At 39.4% G+C, this 15,587-nt stretch overlaps 1 protein-coding gene across 1 annotated transcript in view; it reads right to left on the bottom strand.

The window, feature by feature from the left end:
- Positions 1-15,587, bottom strand: part of LOC142344868 (uncharacterized) — a 577,092-nt gene that overhangs the window by 324,058 nt on the left and 237,447 nt on the right. The window lies entirely within an intron of this gene.

Below are 15,587 nucleotides of genomic sequence, written 5' to 3'. Positions count from 1 at the left end.
AACCCATTAACATGTGAGTTTGAGTTCTGGTTTTAAGTTGTGTCAAGTTTTTCTAGATGGAAAATGTTCAGCTGTGTGGCTTTGTTATGTGCACTTTTGTGTGTCAGTTTTGCTTGTGAGAGAATTCCTCGGAATGATTCTGTGGTAATTTGTTGCTAGTACAATACAACTTTTGTCGTTAGGGATAGAAATGTGAGCTTTGTCCCCTTTCGTCATTCTGTATGCGGTGAATGCGTGGAGGCATCTGGAGCCCAGGGGATTAGGTTTGCTATTATTCCTTGCGTAGCTGCATTGGCAATCTCGTTCTTAGTGTGATTAGGAGGCCCAGAGAAGTCCATTAGCATTAGTTGTAACGTCAGTGAAGATTAGATTTGAGATGAACTAATGCAAATTTTTTGGGAAATGTGGTTAGAGTTAATTGAAGTGGTTCCCAAATGTCTATTTTGATTAGATTTTGTGGGATCAGGAGGAAATGGACCGACAGAAATTGGGGAAATTTTAATGGGAACGGTGATTGTGAATCAAGGATTTGAATTTCAGTTGAATATTTAATACTTCGATTGACTGCTAGCGGTCACGGGTTTTTGGTACAAATTTGTTGGGGGAAGGGGGGGGGGGTAGATTCTTTTAAATTGTGTTTGCTCGGTTTTATTTAGAAATGGTTTTTTGGTTTTATTATTTGTCGAGTTTGGAATTATTATTTCATTGAAGTATTATGGCTCGACAGTTAACTGGGTTAAAGGTGTCAAATATTCTATCGACACATCCAGAAAGGTTCGTTTTTTTATAGTTTTAAAGTTTTTGTTTTCATTTGATACAATCTTTAATATGGCCTTGTTTAGGCGTACCCACCAAAGAAGTGATCTATTGGGGGATATAAGTAAGTTTAAGGAGGAGTATCTAAAGAGGGGTAGGTTAATAGAACTTGGGTGGAAGGAAGTTCCATGGGTTGACGGATCTGGGTTGAAGAGTTGGCATCAATTAAGGGCTAAGTTAGTTGAAGAGGGGAGGGGGTCAATAGTAGGTGGAAACAGTTGACCGAAGTTGCCGTTAGAGATTCGAAATGAAGAAAATAGTCGGGATAAAGGAAGATTTTTGTAAAGAAGTAGAAGCGCTTGCTGATATAAATCAAGTTGAAAATTTTATTGATAATATGCCGGCTTATCATGATGAATCACGCATATATGCTAAGGTATCAGCTTATGAATATTTGTATGGCTCAGCCGGTTGGACATTTAATATTGAAGGAATTCTAAATGGAGAAGTTCCCTCTGACCTAGATTGTAATAGGAGAGATGCAATGATACAGTTTGGTCCCTGGTGGACACGATCACATATAGGAATAGGTGGGAGTGATAGTATATCAAAGACAATTGTAGGAGAAAAACTGTTTCTCATTTGTGGGAGCTACACGATGTCCATTGCCTTTGATAATGTAGGAACACCCCAGTATTTCATGGTATTAATTAGACGTGGTCCTAAAGCTAGTGAGCTGCCGAGTGATATTTGGTTCTATATATCAAATAAGTCTAGTGTTTTATGTCAGCCATTACTCTGTGCTCATGCTGTTTTAACAATGTCATTGGGAGTCTCCCTAGTTACTGGCTGGAAGCACATGACTTACGAAATTCAAGAGTTGCCCAAAGGACATTTACTTCATTTGGGTTAGGGGCTCGAAAAGGAGTTGTTGAGAAAATTTTGAAAGACAAAGGTAAGGAAGCCGCTTTAGAATGGGCATTAAAGAGAGATAAGGACGTAGGTGGCTCCTCAGATGTTACGGAACATATACAATCTTTAGTAAAGAATGAATTCACTATAACTAAGAGACCATATAAGAAAAGGATTAAGTGGGGGGGTGTGCGTAAGTCTAAGAAATTGAGTAAAACGGGAGACGTGGGCGAGCTGGAAGAAGACCCAATTGTGTACACTTTCCTGCCTCCAAAGGATCCTTCCAAGCTTTAACGTAAGTTTTAGTTTCAAGAATTTGGGTTACGGCAGGTGTGAATATTTATGAAAAAGTAATTGCCCGACCTTTTAAAGATTGTTATTCCGAGTTAAGTTGGTGATATATGTCTACAAATATGGTTGAACAATAATAGTTTGATGCCAATTCAGGTGCAGAATAATTGTTTTTGAGAAGAAATCGATCTTTTTGTCAATTCGACGTACCCAATTTGATGTAAGGTATTCGTTAAAAAATAATTGCCCCGCTTTGGGAAGTACTGCTTCAGAGTTAAAAGTAAGTTTTTTGGAAGAAATAAGTGTAATTAGTTAGAGTTTGATGCCAATTTACCCGCGTAACAGTTTTTCCGGAGAAACTTACACTTTTTGAAGAGCTTTTCTCTCACCTAATATGTTGTGCTGAGTGGTTTGTAGTGGTTGCTCGCGCTCTCTCATGCGGTCTTCGATGATGACAGAGGTCTAAGTAATTAGATAAGAATGAGTACAAAAGGGTTTTGAACCGTAAAAAGGGTTAAATGTGAGTATTCTACTTTTTTTGTTATTTTCTAATTTTTTGTTAAGAATTTGTAAAAGGAATATAATGGAATCTTGCTCAATATATACACACAAGGTTTACATCAAAATGCATTTTACTGGGGAATGAGATTAGAGTGAAGGGGTATGAGTAGGGGCGGGTCGAAGTAACAGGGAATCATTCATTGTGTAGTTCGAATGTTGGTGCGAGGGTGTCGTTGCTAGGGTTTTTGAGACTGTCGAGAACTTGTTGATAGTCAAAACAGCTGGGGCTAAAGGTGACTGTCTTTAGGGTGTAGCCCGGGTCAACAAATTCTACAAAAAGGGAAATGGTACCGTTATTGCGGACAATGTAGTCGTCAAATGTAACTAGCATTGCTCGGCGACCATGACGCAAGTAAAGGTACATGGGGAAAGGGAGAATTGTTGGGAGGTAACCTGCGTCATGGTCTTGTCGCTAAATATCCCAATTTATGAAGGGCGAATTGACATTATGGTTTAAATTACTCATTTTAACTGATATTTAGTAATTCAAATTCCCCGTGTAAAAATTCCTCTGTGCTAAGTTCTATAAAAGAAATAACGTCAATGTAGGAGGGATAATGTTTTTCAAAAATTACTTTGTGGGTGGTATTTTCGAACGTGGTTACCCAGAATACAATGGACTTGTGAGCAAATTTAAGGTATTGATCAACATAACATAAGTAAATATTAAAATCTATAAAAAAATACATAAATAGAGTAAATCGTGTGGATATAAAATCAAAATATGGGAGAGTGTCTTCATAATGTTCGAGTGAAAGAAATTCGGGGGTTGAGGACCTGGACATTAATGTGTTTGGGGATTTTTAGTTTGGTTTTGTCTATGGCGAGGGACGGGGTTGGCTGAAGGAGGAACTTGCGATTGGGGAAGGGGTTAAAGGCTCATCTGAAATAATTTCGTAGTCGGGGGATTCTGGGGTGTCGGGGATGGGCTCGGGATGCTGTAAGTGTTGAGGGAGGCTGCTAATAACTAAAGTATGGTGAAAAATGAAATCAATGTTGGCGTTTTGGTTATTGTTATTTATACAGTTTTGGCTTTCTGACCAAACGGGGGATGTGTAGTCAATTATGACAGGGTATGTGTGCACGGTTACTGTTTCGTTTATAATAAATTCCGGCGTATATTAAGTTGGATGAGGGGTTCCTGGTGTAAGAAAAAGGAAATTCTATAACTGTCGATTATGGCGTTGTAATGATTAAGGGATGTAAAGATTGGGTTTTGTTTTTCTATGAAAAATTCGTAAATTGGTTCAGCCATTCAGAGTTTTGTTTTTCCATACAATTTGGTAAATGCTGCTACTGGAGTCTGTTTTCTGCATTCAAGGAATAGATAATGAAATAGTGCATTTCCCCAAATATTTCCGCTTTTCTGAAAATAATTCCCTGTCTTGTGATTGGTTGGTAATTCAATTTTCCATTTTCGCTTTAGCTTTTTGTTAATTCGTGTATAATTTTCATTTTTGGGGTCTGAATTGTGTTGCATTTCACACATTCGCTTCCCAGTGTGAGGTTAAAACTGTATTTGATTTCGTTTTATTTAAAGTTACTTTTGTTTGATTCTGTTATGTGGCAGGTAAGTTGATTTATCATTTTTCTCGGTTGTTTAGAAGTGATTCCTTGGTTGTTGTTTTGTTACTAGAGTTTGATGGTCCCTGATGTCCTCCTCTTGGATTTGAAAATCAAAGAAACTGTTAGGTCTGCTTTTGCTCGAATATTAGGAATACCGTTGTTGCTAATTTCTGTTTCGCGTGTTTTTCCGTTGGTTTTTATATTAATGCTGGACTGCGAATGTTTAGGCGCAAACTTCTTTAGCGCTTGAGCTGATAACGAAGCCGCGTTTTGGAGGCTGATGAGATTAGCATTGTAATGTAAGAGTTTTCTTTTTTTTGTTTCCTTTTGTGAAGCTTCCTGTTATTTTAGTTTTTTTCCAAATTTTGAAATATTATCTTTGAGGAAAGACTGAGGAAAAATTTTAAGCCGGGTTCCACGAGGAGCCCGGGGATCCGTTATTCTTTTTTTGAGTCCGAATTTTGGGCTGAAAGTTTGAGGGACGTAGCTCTTCTAGTTTTGGAGATATCGCACTTTAAAGTTGAAAAACTTTTTCGACACTTGTAATTTTTTCCAAAATTAGTCTTCCCTATTAGTGTTCATGGTTCTGATTGGGTACGCCCCGTAATGGGTTGGTAGTTTTAGTTGTGCATGTTCTGGTATATGAGTGTAAATTGGCTGAGAAGTGACTGGCGGAGGTCTGTTAATATGTTCAATCGTTAGTGTGGGCTCTTCCGATCTTTTCAGTCGTTTGATGTAGTCCCTCAAAAGTCCCTCAAAGGCAGAACAAGTGAACATTTATGTAGTGGATTTTCAGGATGCTTTTGTAGATATTAATAGTCATTGATTGCAACTAGTTGCACTGGCTTCGTTTTGATCTTTCTCTCTTCGTGTGTTATTCGGAAGGGAAACCTGCGGTGTAGTATTGCCCATTTATGTAATAAATGTGAGTATGTGAGATGCAGAAAAACACTTATCAGGAATGAAAGGAATTCAAATAGTAGTAACATCTGCCATGGAATGTATTCTTTCAGTCTGTTTTCAAGCTTTGGCTTCAGTGCTTGAATTTTCTCCAGAATTGGTTGCACTATCTTTTCGATCGTTTGTTTGCTGGTTCTTCTTGAATCAATTTGTTGGAATTGTGGCTGTATCTGATGTATAATTTGAATCTGTGCTTCTGATCTTGATGAGAAACTTGGTAGTTCTTTAAGTGGCGGTAGGAGGTTAAAGATGGTACTTATTGTGTCAGGTAGTTGGAAGTCAAGTCGTATTGCCGGTACCGAATCGCAAGCTGTAAGATCTGATCGTAAATGAATGTTTGGTCCAAAAATTTCATGGAGCTGCTGACGAGGTACCAGCGACATAGGTAATAGCTGGTTCATGAGTGGTGTTAGTGAATTCAGAACATTATTTCTAAAGGTGTACAGATATTGCTTTAAGTTCTCCCGAGACCATAAAGAAATTTTCGGTCTGTGAAGTTGTTATTTGTCCGACATGTTCTGTCACGTATTGGAGGTAAGCCATGGCTTGTCTGATGTTTTCTTGGTTTCGTTTTACCCGATTGTCGCATCCGCCAAATACCGATTTGATAAAGCACAGGAGTTTTTCTGCGCCAATTCCAATTCCCAGAACTGCAGCGGCTGCTGCCCTTGGTTTGCGAGAAGTTGTGTCCGTTGCGGCGTGTGAGTGCAGTTGTGACATTTCTATTTTTAAGGATTCGATATCCTGCTGTGCGAGTTCGTTTTCCATGATAGCTTGTTTTGCGATCCATTGTAAGCCAGATGTTGATTCAGTCATGTTGGTATAATTGAGTGGGCAACCATAATTCTTTGAAGTCCACATGCTTGCCAGTTCTCGAGTGAGATATTTAAGTTTCGACTTTACTGTTTTATTGTAGACTGGGTAAGGGACTAGGATTTCTGTCTTTACAAATTTTTCTGTTAAGAGAATTTTCTGATGTAAGTTAAACAGTACGCCATCTTTAGTTGCCACTGCCGGCTGGTTACTTGAGGCGGTTTGAATATTTGTCAATAAGTAAAGTAGGAAGCAGGTTATTGCTTGTTCTGGAAGGTAATTGAACATGGTTTATGAATGGGATAGTTTTTTTTCGAGTTGAGCATGCTGCTGATTTCGAAGTAAGTAAAGTTGAAGAATGATTTTACTAGTTATTTTTGTGGTTTATATAGTGAATACAAACGATTGTCATTGGGCGAGATGATAGCCAATAAGAAGGGAGCAGTAAAGTAATGACGTCATAGTAAAGAATCAATCGAGTTTGATGAAGATTACCGTCAATTTGCTGCCTATGAAGAGTTAGTGGAATCACCCGCCTTCTGTTTGGTAAAATTGGACCTAGTTCTATTAATTCTCTGGGAGGTACCCTATGCCATATTGGGGATGAGTGCCTAGGACCTTGGAAATTAATGTCTGAGTCAGTTTCTGTTGTTTCGAATGCTGGATCGTCGTACGATGCTACCTCGTTATAATCTTGGGAGTTGGTTACTGCTGATTCGTTTGCTGAATTTTGTAGAGAATCTGTCTCAGGCAAGTTGCTTCCATCTTCCATTCCTTGTGTTTGTTCAGTTACATCATTGTTTTGGGGCATTGAAGTGTTGGTTTCCGCAGAATTGAAGGTATCATCGATGTTTCCCGAGGCTATTGAGAAATAGAACTCAAGCGATGACTCGGTGTCACTAGTGCTAGTTTCTATATCGCTATTTTCTGCATCACTGAAAGCAATGGAGAGGTCAGGGTCAGGGTAATGACTGAGTGGGAAGTAAGTGATCACTTTCACTTGCGGATCTTCTTCGGAAACTTGTAGGCTGTTATATATTGAGTGCTCTCTTGCCAATGCAAGGTGGTCGCTTCGTCTCAGGTTGTAGGGCCTTTGTGAGCGAAATCGGGCATCTGTTTGAGGGAAATTACTGTTTGCAGAAAAGACGTAGTCTCCCACATCTTTTGTTTCTGTTGTTTCTCTTGCTTCAGACGGCATTGAGCCTTCCACAAAGAATGTATTTTCGTCGTATATAGTTTCCTGTTGTATTTGTTGATGGTTTGTTGGCGGTTCTTGTGCTGAGAAGCTCCCCGTTTGTACATTTTGATTGAAACTGATTGATCTGGTTTCTGGCACTGTTCTGGGTAGAATCATTGCTTCTTGGTTGATGTGGTTTTCGATCTGGTTATCAAAGAACTGGGGTTCTCGTTCCTCTTCAGGGATTAAGGGATCGGCCTCAAAATTTGGAGGGTCGATTGATTCTAAGTCTTGGATTTCATATTGTTTTATTGGTCGCAATTGCATTCTGTGTACACATTGTGTATAGTTTGTGTTAATTTTCCGCACAATATAGTTGGCATTTGTGAGTCTATTTTCCACTCGGTACATAGGAATCCATCTGCTCTGTTGTCTGTTCATAGTTGCGATTTGTGTTGTACATTTTGGGTCCAAAATGAGGCAATAAGTTTGTTCTTTCAGAGGAGATGCATTGGCTTTCCTGTCGTAATATTTCTTGTATTTGAGGTATGAATAAGATTTTCTTTCACGGAAGCGAATAGCTCAGTTGTTTTATCCTGGATTTCCTTTATGCAATCCGCTTTTGGCTTGTGTTGCCAAAGACGTGTGTTTTGAAAGCGTAGGTCGAGTGGGTTGACTGGTGTGCGTCCGCGAAATACGTCTGATGGCGTACACCCCATTGCTGGAGCGTAGGTATTGTTGTGTATGAATACTGCAATATCAACGTATCTATGCCAGTGGGAAGACGTTTGGTTTTCATTGATTCACAGGATTTGTTTGGGTGGGGCGTGGTTTCTTTCGAGTAATCCAATTGTTTGTGCGTGTTTCAATGTGCAGTGTTTGAGTTTGATCTCAAGAATTGTGGCGAGTTCGCTCATTAAATGTGACGTAAAAGTTGTCCCTAGATCGCAGATTATCTGTGATGGAATGTATGAATGTTTCAGGAAAGTAGAAATAAGCGCTCGGGCTACAATGTCGGCGTCACCTTTCATCAGAGGTATTGCGAATAAGTATTTCGAGAAGACATCTATCCCGGATAATATGAAGGTGTACGGTGAAGGGTGCATTTTTCCGACAAGGTCGATGAGGAGTACATCTGCAGGAAAATTTTGTAAGGAAGACATTGGTTGTAGAGGTGGACTCAGAGCTGCTGTGGGTCTAGGTTTCGTTTGTAAACAATTCACGCAGTTTCTGATGTTGTCAGTTAGTGTTTCGGGGAAATTGGGGAAATAGAACCGCTTCCGAAATTCGGCTATGGTACGCGACACACCTTTATGTCCGCTCCAGACACTGTTGTGGATGCGGAAGAGTACTTCTTTTTGCAAGTGAATTGGAACACAGTATTGTTTGATGAAGCTGTTGCCTGTATGATTGTATAACTTCCGGTGTAGCACTCCGTCAAACATAGCGAGTCTTGGGTGTTGTTTCAGGTACTTTTTCAAGTCTGCTGAGAGATATTGGGCGGTTGTTGGTGGGCCTCTTTCGAACCAAAGGATAACTCTTTTGATGTCTGAGTCTCTTTGTTGTTCGGCTCTTAGATTCAATGGCGAGTGACCGGTTGTATCAAAGTCGTCCATTGGATTGTGTCCGTGTATTGCCTGGAGCTGCGCGTGTTTTATTTGTTGAATATGAACCTCCTCAATGATTTCTGTTTGATCTGTTTTGTTGACGGTCTGAAAAAGATAGTGTTTCCTAGTATTTTCCTTGTATGTTTCGTGCAGGAGTGTATTAATTGAGTTGTTCGGGACTTTGGCGGTAGTGTCAATTTGGACTTCACTGATTGGTATCTTCGAGTTGATGCGAAGTGTGAGTTTTTCCTTCGGGTTTATGTGTATCCTTGAGAGGTAATCTGCCGCGAGGTTGGCTTTTCCGGGGATATGTCCTAGTATTATGTCAAAACTCAATACGTGATCTAATACGTTCCACAGCGTTGGTGGGATGATCTTTGTTTGAAAGAATCTGGTGACAGCTCTGTTGTCTGTCAGGACTAGTACTGGTTTCTCGCATCCCCAAAGGATGTTTGCAAACATATCAAGGGCAAAATGAACGGCAAGAAATTCTTTCGCGTAGATTGACATCTTGAGTTGATTCGGTTTGAAAATACGTGAACCGAAACTTACAGGTGCATAAATTTTGTGTTCAGACGCTCCGTTTGTGGTTTGGGTGTAATCCTCGATCATTAATACAAATCGGGCAGCATAGAATGATGCATCGGCCATAGTGACATATTGTCTATTGGTCATCGGTAGACTTAGTGATATTTCACAGGCTGATTGTAGATCTTGTGTCAGTTTCTTTAACATTATGTTGTGCTCCTCGTTTATTTCAAAGTCTGTTTCTTTTTTAAGTAATCTATAAAAAGGAAGCAGCTTTTCTCCGAGCTCTGGTATGAAGGCTTTGTAAAAATTGAAGAAACCGATCATTCTTTTTGTTTGCTTAACATTTTTCGGCATCTTGATTGTTCTGAGGAACGTCGCGATTTTCTGTTTGATTGGGGTCAAACCCTCTGAAGTTATCGTGTTCCCCAAGAACAATTTCCTTCAAACCAAAGGCGCATTTATCTGTAGCTAGCTTCATTCCTGATTCTCTGATGCACGTAAAGACTGCTGATAGTTTTTCCAGCATATCTGGGAGATCATGAGCACCTACTCCAATATCGTCTACATATTGAAAACATTTGTCAGCGGTAATTACGGGGTCAAGATTCTGTCGCATGAAGGAACTGAATGCGCTGACACTTCTGCTCAGTCCTTGTGCTAATCTTTTAAATGCGTAAGTTCGCGATGCAAAATTGAAAGCGAGCAGTTGGATAGATTGCTCGTCGGCCATTGGCACGGAGTAGTATCCGTGGCTTCCGTCCTTTTTGCAAAATAGCTTTTTGCCTGCAAGATGGCTTCCTGCTTCAGCCAGTGTTGCTATTGGGAAATTGTTGTTGTTATAGTCATTTCGAATCAGGTGGTTGATTTTACGCAGATCTATTAATATTCGTAGTTTTCCGTTCGGTTTTCTTTTTGCGAAGATTGGTGATGACTATCTACTGAATGGCAACTTTGTAATCACGCCATAGTATTGTAATAAGGCGAGTTATACTAGGAGATCGTCTTTGAGGTGGATGGAAACTCTTTGGTTTTTTTGAATTTACTGGTCTATCAGTATCAGGCGTCAGTTTTACTGAGAATTTTGAGGTGAAGCCAATGTCAAGGCGATGTCTTGTAAATATATCGTTGAATTCCAATAAGAGATCCTCTGTCTTCTTCTTTTCGTCGTCTGTTAGGACACTTCCGTGCCAGTTAAAGGATTCCAAGAATGTTTTTCGGTCCTCTACATTATCCAGTGGTCGAATGGACTCTCTCTTCTTGAAGCGAATGAGTTCTTCGTAAATCCGTTTTTCTAGTCCTGTGAATTTGGATGGATCTTCAGTTGTCTCTGGGGTTAGAAACCAATATTTTGAGTTGTGGTTAATTTTGATGTAATTTAGCTGGCCCTTCGCTACTTTCTCAATATGTTTCGATATGGTTTTTGTTGTCTTTGAGAAATTATCTGTTTCCAGCAACTTGGGCTCTAATGGGATAAGATAGCGAGCTTGTTCGGGTGTGATTATCGTGAAGGTTGCAGGTAGTGTGTTTCTTTCGATTGTGATCGGTACTTCCGTTGTGTTGATAGCCATTAGGTGAATTGGTTTGTCCTTTAGCATTTTGTTTATCGTACTCGTAAGGCAGACTCCTATGCTTTCGATTTTTGTAGACTCTACTATTCCGATTTGGTGATCTGCTTCTAATGGTTGATAGGGCATGAGTTCAATCATTTTCTGTTCGCCGGGGTTAATTATAACTCGAGTGGTTGTTTTAAGATAAATTTTACGCTTATTATTGAATCGTTTCGATGTTTTTGAGCCTGCGGTCTGCATCAAGTTCAGCTGAAATGTGAATTCAGGGAAATGTAGATAGCGGTTGTGGGCGTCGATTGTTATTGCATTTTTGTCGAAAAATGGGAATCCAAGTAATATGCCGGAGAGTTTCTCAAAAACCATAAAGTCCTCTGTGAGTTCTAAATGGCCAGTTTTGAATGTTAAATTTGTCGTGAATAAGATTTGAGACTGATGCATCAACGCTGTGGAGACGGTAATTTCCGGTGGTGCCTTTTTTATGGGTTTTTGCGTTAGATGATTGTCGATTTTATCAAAATGTTTTTGTGACATAGCGCTACTAAATGCCCCAGTGTCAGCTATGGCTTTCATTGTAATTGAGCCTAATTGAATAGGAATTAGAAAGACGTTTTCGTTATAGCTAGTCGTACAGTAAGAAATTTTTTGTAGAAAAGCATGCAGGTTATTCAGCTTTTTGGCTGTTGGTTGAATGGCATTGTTGCTTCGCGATAAGGTGGTTGCCTCTGAGTGCAATCACGTGCGGTATGCTAGTTGCTTGCGCATATCCTGCAAAAAGTTCGCATTGGCGTGGGAGATCGTTGTCACTGGTTGTATTGTTGACTTTGGTTGTTGTATCTGCTTATCGCGTTTGTACCTCTACCTCTATAGAAAGGGCGGTTTTGATAACCTGAGAAGCTTCTATTTTGGTTTGGTGTTATGTATATTGTGTTATTTCTGTAGTAGTTTGTGAAAGGCTTGTCAAATTTATTCTGGGTGGTGTTCGGCCATCTTGGTGGTGTTGTTGGTGAGACTGATGCCTGAATTGAAGCGATTCCTGCTGCCATTATGCTTTCGACCGCTTTGTTAAAAGCAGAGTTTTGGGAGCTTGTTAGTGAGTTGAAGGCTGTGGTTTGTGCTGGCTCTGGGTTTAATTGCTCTATTCGAAGTCGTCTTTTGACTATAGAGCATAAGTCGTTTACACCAACATTGTCAAATTCTCTGAGAAGAGATTTTTTGTATTTGAAGGGCATCCCCTGTATAAATTGTTTTCGGATTCTTCTTGTCCGCTCGTCATTGCGGTCACTTCCGGCACCAACGTGATCGACGATTGCTAAGTTGGCAAGCCGCTGTAAGTCAGTTAGAAAATCGTCTGGTTGTTCCTTCACGGGATCAAATTTTCTGCTCTGTAAATCTAACTCAAAATTACGCCGTTGGTCTGGACCTGAGTAGCGGTTGCGTAACTGTTCTAATGCGTCATCAAAGGCGTTTCGTTTGTTTTCTGGTAAGCGTAGATAATAGTTTAATGCGTTTCCGTCGAGGTGTAAATGTAGATATCGGGCTTGTTGGTTATGATCCGCCGGAATTCTGGCAACTGCTATGCTTGCTCTCAAAAGACCTTCAATTTAGTCCCAGTTTTCGTTGGGTAGCCCGGCAAAACGTTTGAGCGATACGTGTGGTGGGTGCGGCGCGGCCATATCTGTTGTTGTATTTTATGAGTGAAAAGAACAATTCTCCTGTTGATCTTGTCCGTGTGTTTTCAATCGACAAAGTGGGCAGGTCTGGCATATTGGTTTATGTGAGGTGACTAAGTTGGTTTTTCCTGTATTAGCTTTTATGAGTTCGTGTATATCACCTTCTGGGAGTTTAAGTTTTGTTGAGTTTGATTTATTTTTAATGATGATTATTCCATACCTCTTGGAGATCGGTGGAACAATTTTGACATTGGGGAGTTGTAAAACGGCATCCAGAATTTGCTTGTTTTTGAGTGATAAATTTCCCAAAAGAATAAACATTAGTTTGAGATAAACACGAACTTTGAGACAATTGTTTTTTTTATGAAGCTTCAGCTTTGATAATTTTTCTCTGATTCCGTTTCTTTAGTGTTGCAGAATGACGGTTTTGATCTCTGTCACCATATGGTAACTCCCTGCAGAGCTGTTCTAATAGGAGTTTCCTGCTAATGTTTAGGTTTCGTGTGCAGTTTTTATGTTTCCTTTTCAAATATTTCCTTAAGTGTTTAGGTTCGCAAGCGTCCGGTACTCTGCTAAGATGAGAAAATTTCACAAGTTCTGAGGATGGAAAATAGCACTAAGTTTCACAAGAATCAATTGAAGAATGAATGAATAATTCGTGTTATGCATTTCGTATTTATACTTTTTATTTACATTTTTGTCCAATCAGAATTGAGTTCATTCTATTAATAGATAGTGAATATTTTATATAAGTTTTATTTGAGTCTGAGTCTTCATGCTCGATAACCCCCTCCCACCCCCCCCCCCCGTTATACCCCCTCAACACTCCCCTTGTCCACCCTATTTTACCTGTTGATTTGAACCCCCTCTCATCTAGCCTTCGGAACCCTATCACCATCACATGAACCCATCCCCCCGACCCCAACGCTTGCCCCCCCCCCAACACACACACGCAGCGGTCACACCCTAAATGCTAACATCCCTAAGCCCCAGCTGGCTACTACCGAAGCCAACCGCTCGCCAGTCGTTGTAGAGCAATTCGTCCGACGTTAGTCGGTTATGTTTCTAGAATTGCGTGAGGGAAAGTGTTTATAATATTTGGTCGATGTGGAACCAAATTTTGCTTCGGAGTTTAAGTTTATGACGCATGAAGTTTTGGCGCATTTCAGATAATTTAAATCATTTTTCCCAACTTTGATGTTTTTGCAGCATTTATGTCAATATTTGCCGTTTTTATCAGCATAGAATTGTAAATGAATCTTGACCTTGCTGAACAGATTCGCCTTGTGTATTCGCCTATCTGTATTTTAAAAAAACTCTTTAAGAATAATTGGATACGAGAGGACAAATATGCTCTAAATTGAAAACTACTAAATTAAAGAACGAATGCGGGACTGGTGTCTCATACTGCTGCCTTAACTAAAATAAAGGCTAGTAAACGCCCTTTTGCTTTCCTTTTGTTCGGATACTTTTCTTGCTTTTCTGACGGCATCGCAGACCAACAGTTCTGGGTTCATTTTTTAAAGCCTTCTGCGTGTAGAATTTCCGTACAAAGTTTTTTTAAAACAATTCATTTTGAAAAAAGGTTATGAAAAATTAAGGAAGATGTATATAAGAGTTGCCGATCGTCCCGCTTTGAAGCAGGCTACAAACGATTAAAACCGTCATAAGTTTAGTGAGAGCTGCTTTTGATCAGTATTCGCCCGTTTTTTTTATTTACAGATTCTTTTGCCATTTTTCGCTTCTTTTCCACCAGCATAGAATCGTGATTAAATTTGGACCTTGCTTGAACCTTTCAATATTTATATATAAAAGAACAGATAAGAACAGTTTTAAGGAATGAAGCTGCGTTGTATCAAACTGTGAGATTTGCTTTTAAAATGATAACCAGAAGTTTTGTGGAAACAATTAGATTCTCACTTTCAACAACCCCACCCCCCGCATAGTGGGCGCGCCAAATTTTTACATATTGGTTTTCTATGCAGTGGCGCGGGCTATGTAACTTGAAGCTGCTTAGCTTACTGATGTGGTACAAACGGAAAATGTCCAGAAATTTATGTTACCTTGAGGACTTTTTGCCTAAAGTAGTCATTCTTTTAAAGTTGATAACACTAATTTCCTAATTTCTTCTTTCTTATTTTTGTAAAAAATATTAAGCTTTACTTGAGATTTGCTTTTTGTACTGGCAATAAATTAAATAAAGGCTGCTTAAACCTTTTGACGTGTCGACTTTTTTCTCGAGACTTAAGCAAATCCGCGTTATTAATTTTGCCTACTGAACATCGTTTCAATGGCAACTCTTATAAAGAGTGCTGCTTCCATTTTTGCGTTACCATTAAGTATTCTCAAAACAATCTTGAAGAAGTTTTTGAAGATGAGTCTTTTCAAGCATAATTTACGCTTTGTTTGTTTGTTTTAATTTGAGCTCTGACTCAACTTCATTTTTTCAAATCCAGATAGCTGTCGATAGCAATCATTAGAAAAAAAGGATCTATTCTGTTTTGGCCCTCCAGCTTAGTGAGCATAAATCTTTTATAACCCCCAGGCGCACGTGCTATTTTTTACATAGTAATGTGCTATATAACAACATATAATTTGTAGCTGGGGGTCATAAAAACATTGGGGGGGGGGGGGGGCATAATAGATCCGAAAACGTCACTCGTATGACTATGGGGTTAATGCCCCTTACACGATCCTCTCTCTTTGAAGCGCTACAAAAGAGTAAAGACGCCATATATCTAGCGAGAGCTGTTTATTATCGTCATTAGTTGGTTGTTGTGGTTTTGATCGGTTTTCGGCATAATTTAAAGGTTTTAGGAATATGATCACTGCAGATCTTACTCCTTCATATGACCAAACTGTCGTGACTCAGTTTTAAAGGTGGTTAATAAATAAGCGTTAAAAAAGTGGAGAGGTTTTTGAGGTTCCTCTTTTTCCAATAACAAATTTTGTATTTTCAAAAACCATTTTCTTGATTACGATGCCTTCCGCTCAGAGAGATGGTCAAAACTGGATCAAATCATTATCCTTATAAGAACGTAGATTGATAACTCATCGAGAAGGGCTGTTTTCACCGTTATTTTTTGACTGAATTTTTTTTTGTTAAAATGGTTTTCGTAAATCCACCTTTCTCATTTTTGTTTTATTCACGTAATATTTTGTGCGCGTTTTTCTA

Source organism: Convolutriloba macropyga, chromosome 8 (assembly GCF_964194025.1).
Source record: "Convolutriloba macropyga chromosome 8, txConMacr16.3, whole genome shotgun sequence".
Classification (NCBI taxonomy): domain Eukaryota; kingdom Metazoa; phylum Xenacoelomorpha; order Acoela; family Convolutidae; genus Convolutriloba; species Convolutriloba macropyga.
The sequence above is the reverse complement of the archived record's forward strand: the minus strand, read 5'-3'. Positions and strand labels throughout refer to the sequence as shown.